This window comes from Vicugna pacos, chromosome 8, assembly GCF_048564905.1.
Source record: "Vicugna pacos chromosome 8, VicPac4, whole genome shotgun sequence".
NCBI classification, from domain to species: domain Eukaryota; kingdom Metazoa; phylum Chordata; class Mammalia; order Artiodactyla; family Camelidae; genus Vicugna; species Vicugna pacos.
The window spans coordinates 56,483,964-56,489,841 of NC_132994.1; positions in this window are offsets into that span (position 1 = coordinate 56,483,964).

Below are 5,878 nucleotides of genomic sequence, written 5' to 3' on the forward strand. Positions count from 1 at the left end.
CTAGGTGCTGGAGGGTTCGACAGTTTCACAAAATAAAAGGGATTTTCCCCTATATTTGTTACTTAAATTTATATTTTTAGGTATGAAGGGAAAAATGATGTAATATACAGGCCTTTCGAGGTCAAGTTGAGTTTCTTTCCTATACATTTCTAGACATATCAACTTTAAAAAGTGATACGATAAAGCTACTTTAAAAGAGATGATCTGTATTATATAACTACAAGTTTAAAGATGCTGGTTTTCAGGTAAGATCAAATAGTCAGTTACTGCTAGCAAATATCAACTGTTTTTTAATTGGAAACCTCTAATTTAGTTTTAAAAATAAAATAAATGCACTGAAATTCATTGTTTCTGGTATACAGCTCTATGAGTTTTGACAAATGCATAATGGTTATTTGGAAACCACCCCCAAAATCATGATGCAGAACAATTCTGTGACTGTCCCCTAAAATTCCTTTGGGCTTCCCCTTTGTACTAATTCTGCCTTCTACCCTCAGCCCCTGGCAATCACCGATTTATTTTCTGTTTCTATAGTTTTTCCTTTTCAAGATACCGTATAAATGGAATTATGTGGTATTTTGAATCTGGATTTTTTTTTCATATAGCATAATGCATTCGAGTTTTTCCATCATCTTCCTTGTATAGTGGTTAATTTTTTTTGTTGTTAAATGGTATTCTATTGTATGGATAATTATAGTCTGTTCATCCATTCACTAGTTGAAGGACATTTGGGTTGCTTCTAAATGTTGGGTGACTGTTAATAAAGACACTGCTAACAAGTGTTTACAGGTATTTGTGCAAACTTAAGTCTCCATTTTTTTTCTTGGGTGAATATCTGGAAGTGGGATTGTTGAGTCATATGGTAACTATATGTTTAACTTTAAAAGAAACAGCCAAACTGCTTTCCAAAATGGCTGCACCATTTTGCATTCCCATCACCAATGCATAGAATTTTAGTTTCTCTACATCCTCACAAGCCATTCTAATGTGTGTGTAGTGAGTATTATCTGACTATGATTTTAATTTGCATTTCCCCAATGACAGATCTTTTTTTGTCTTTTCGTGTGCATATTTGCCATCTGAATATCTTCTCTGGTAAAATGTCTATTCACTTTTCCCATTTTTTATTGGATTATTTATTTTCTTATCATTGGGTTTTGAAAATTCTTTATACCTTTTGGATACAAGCTCTTTGCCAGATATGTGATTTGCAAGTATTTTCAACAGTCTGTGGTTTGCCTCTTTATTCACTTTTGCAGAACATAATTGTTAAACTTTTGTGTAAATCCAGCTCATGGGTGGCCCTGAAAGACATTAGTGAGGGGAAATCCATTGGGGAGTGTTTCAGTTGATGCACCTGGTCGTTCACTTCATGTAAGAGGTGACCCAAGTAAGAATATACATTAAACCCATGGACAGTGACAAATGATAGGGCAGGGGCTGGAAGGAGGCAGTCTGGAAGGTTAGGGAGGAGGAAATCTGGGAGGAAATCATGTGGTTGAACCTATGAGAAGGAGCATAAAGTGTGAATATCTTTATATCTTCACACCCACCAGAAAGCATCCACTACAGAGGAGGCACAAGACTTCCAAGTAGACAAAACAACCTGGCAGGGACCCCTGCAGTCAGCCACCCTGGTGTTAGCACGTTGGCTCAGGAACTGTGCAGCAAGGGAAGTATATATGAGCCCCACATCATAGGTTCCACTTACCAAAGCCAGATGTCCAGCCTGCCAGCAATGGTGGAGTTCAGCTCAGCTCAGTTTGGTATCAGCTCAACACCAAGTTCGATTCCCGATGCAACATCATCCTTCGAGGAGACCAGTCGTGCACCTGGTGACAAGCTGATTTATCTTTACAGGAATCAAATATGTCCTGGGCGCAAGTTTGCTTTCCCGTCCACAAGGCTTCTGCCAACACCACTGTCTAAGTGTTTAAGACTGTTTTGATTACCAAAGTGTAATTTGCATAACATCGCTTCAGACCAAGAGACCCTCCTTGGCAACAGAAGTGTGTTAGTGGACACATGACCATGGGACCCACAGGAATTCTCACATACCACATCATCCAGAAGCTGCTGACCTCAGAGAGTATAGAAAGGCCTTTTGAAGGTACAGCTGATGTGTCAGCTTGGAGATGATATTCTGTGAACACAGGACCCCATACTCCAGGATGTATTATGTATCCTAAATTAACGATCCTGTATGTTACTCTGTCCCCAGTAGGTAGACTATATGGGACGGAGAACCAAAAGACGGAAGTAAAACTGGCCCCACTTACTTTTGCCCTCAGCAGCCCACTGCGGGGGTTTCCACCTCCCCTCCCCTTAACTCAAGGTTTTGAGTATCTGAAGGTCCTGGTTCTCACAGGGGATTACTTGCATCAGGAGGCTTTTTATTAGTCCCATTAAACTTTAGGCTACAAATTATTTTTTGTCACTTAGGGCTCCTTGTGCCAATAGATTAGTGCGGAACAAAAGAATCAACGCACTGGAGAGTAACTGAACCTACTCATCAGGAGGTGATAGTACTTACTGTACGTAGTTGAGGTAGGAAAGAGCATGGTTCACACTGAGAAGATCCACTGGGTGTGTTGGTCTCCCCCATTTAGTTTTGATGTTAAATGGATGAGTGTAACTGCCACAGTTTGAGAAGGGCATGGTGACAGGGGACTCAGGCCACTCAGGGATGAGGGACAATGTCATCTCACAAGGTGAGCCACCTAGAGCAGCAGAGGTGTTAGCTGAAGCTGAGGGCATGTTCTTCTCATTGCTCTTCCCCACTTCTCTTTCTACTGAAGTAGAGAGGGTACAATGAGTGTCAGGTTTGGCCTTGAAATGAGAGGCAACTGCCCCAGATACAATTCACTAACATTCCTCTTGTAAAATTTTCCAGGAAACGAGACTCATCAGAGTCCGGGGGGACGTTGTTCCCATATCAGGTAACTATATGAAGCAAGTGGATCTGGTGATGTGAGCATGGATCACGGTGGTTGCTGTGGATGACTCAGATCTCTGCCTGCCCCCAGACCCCCCAACTGCAGGACTGAGGCCCCCATTCCTTCAGCTGTTGGGAATCTTGAAATTGAAATAAAATTGAATGTTGGAAATGCTGGAAGGGGCTCACAGCTGAACCCCTCTCCAAGAATTGCCCTCGGGAGAAGGAACTTGCCTCATCGGCATTTACACCCCTGTCCCAGGGCAGCCAACATCCAGTGTCTCACCAGTGGGTAAAGGAGACTAAAGGTCCTTGCATGGTTTAGAACAACTTTGAAGAGCCATCTCAGTTCCAAAAGACCTCTTCCAAAGAAAAGTGTGATCATTTAAATAATTCAGTCTCTTTCACTGAAATGCTCAGCCTTTCATATTTCTTCCTCTTTTCCCTGTTTTCCTCCCAGATGTCATGAGGGTGTATGAGGATGGAAGATGGAGATCAGCTTACATGATTTCTTGACTGTGAGAGAGAAGGGCCTCAGTTCTAGACAGGAGTCCTCATGCTGTCCTCTGGTTCCACTGCAAAGTGGCTGGTGTGGCCTGCTCCCTGAGTCTATGTTCAGGTATCCTCAGAATTAGTCTAGCCTTTTTGGCCAACAGGCTGGTAGCATGAAATGAGTTGTAGTCTTTAACCTCTAATCAAGTCTCTGCATTTAGTGGCTTCTGTCATCTGCCAGCCTTCCCATTAGTAGTTCCAGTGGTCCATTATAGGAACTTAGGGTGTGTGTATCGGGGGTGGGGGGCTTCTTAGGATTAAGAATTAAGTCTAAGGACGTGGTTTGCTGCATAACATATTATCCCCAAATGGAAAACAAGCAGGAAATATGGTTTCGTGGGTCAGGGATTTGGGAAAGGCTCAGCTAGGCAGATCTCTTTTGTGGTATCTTACATGTGCAGTCCTCTGAAGGCTTGACTGGGCTGGATGTCCAAAGTGACTCACTCTTGTGGGTAGCAGTTAATCCTGACTGTTGTCTGGGAACTTATCTGGGGCTATCTCCTGGAGCATCTTGTGGCATCTGCGTTTGCTTGGGCTTCTTACAGCATAGCGGCTGTGTTTTAAGAGGGAACATCTGAAAAGCAAGCATTCCAAGAGATCAAGGCAAAAATTATGCAACAGCACATCAATGCATTCTATTGATTACAGGTGAGTCATGAAGGCCAGGGCAGATTTAATGAAAAGAAAATTTCATTCCACCTCTTGATGGAAAGAGCCACTGTTTTTCATGATAATGAATAAGCTATGTAAAACGATTTGCCTTTTTAAACCATATATATTATAAATGACAAAAAAATGAAAACAATTAGCCAGGAGAATTTATTTTAGATTGGATCTCTCTGTCACTCAATCAATCTTACACCTTTCTGTTGTTGTACAATTGCCACTTTCCTATAAAGGTTGTGTTTAGGTCTCCAAATTTTATCGAGATAGTCTTTTTCTATTTATCATTGGAATGATTCACCTATAAAATCATTCGACATTTTGGGTGGTATTTCTTTTCCAACTTGGTCAGTTTCTGCCTTGCTTATTGGTCTTTCTAGATTTTCTTTTTCTTGTTGAATAACTTTTTTTCTTGGAAATTTATCCATCGCATTAAGGTTTTTAAATTGACATAAATCTTTTTTAATGTGCTTTTTGTAACTATTTTAAAGACAGGATATAATTAAATTTCAAGATAGAAGATACATTTAAGTACTTTCTTGGATTGTTCAAAAACAGATTTATACTGTCTCAAAAAATTTTGTTTTTTTAATTCTTATTGTCAAAATGTATTGCTTGGATAGTAGCAAAGCTGATTTTACCAAGATAAGTTTATTTCAGCCAAGAACTATGAAGTTAACTGTATGCTACTTTCCATAGCATATAATAAAGACACTCATAAAGGTCCAACAAGATGTCAGTAAGCTCACTGAGATCCAGCCTCTGTGATCCCAGGAGTCACAGTGCCCATGTTTCCTGGATCAATACTTTGATTTAAAAATAGAAAGCTGTTTTACCAAAGTCACTCAGTGAACCTGTCCATTCACTCAAAGGGAATAATTTTCAAAGGATTATTTACTAGGAAGGTAGTCATTAAGATAATCATGGTACGTACAAAAAGAAATAAGAAAAACAGGGAAATTCAACTAAGAAATCAAAACCAAAAGCTTCCATGAAATTCCCTGATAACCAAAATGAAGTTTGCTGTAGTTTAGAGAGTTTGGCTTAGTGTTTGTGGATGGTTGTGTTTGTAGAATTTGGAAACCTTAAAAAAATAAATAGTTGCTTTAATTTTCTACCTTACCCTGCAGACTGGAGCATCTGTTGCCCATATGAAACTGGCCCATCTCCACCTAACTCAAGATATGCTGCTCAATTAGCCAGGTCATTTCGAGTGATCAGGCTGAGGAGCAGTTACAGTGATTTTGTTGTGAGAGTGCTTATTTGGTTTCCACAAATTTAATATCATATTCTTCTCTTTTATGAATAGAATTCCCCAACTAGAGAATCAACTAACTTCTTTCCTCTTCCTTCCTTCTTTCCTTTGCTCCCTTCTTCTCTCTCTCCCTGCCTTCATTTATTACTTATTAAATACTATATGTCTGAGGATTTGAAAAAACATTTCTTGTCTTTAAAGAGGTAAGAAGCTAGTGAGGGTGATATTCATTCTGAGCAAACAAGTAATTATAATACAGCTTGGTGCACAGTCTAAGAGAGAGAAACAGAATACTCCTAGAATATACAGAAAAGTTTCCCTGCATAGACTTGGAGTGGTGAGAAGAAAGTTCAACTTAATCTTTTGCTGTTGACCCTTCCTTCAGGAGAGAATTATAAGATGATTATTAATAATTTCACAGATAGAACAGGACGTGAGGGATGAAAGTGATGACATTTCAGATTAGGTCACTG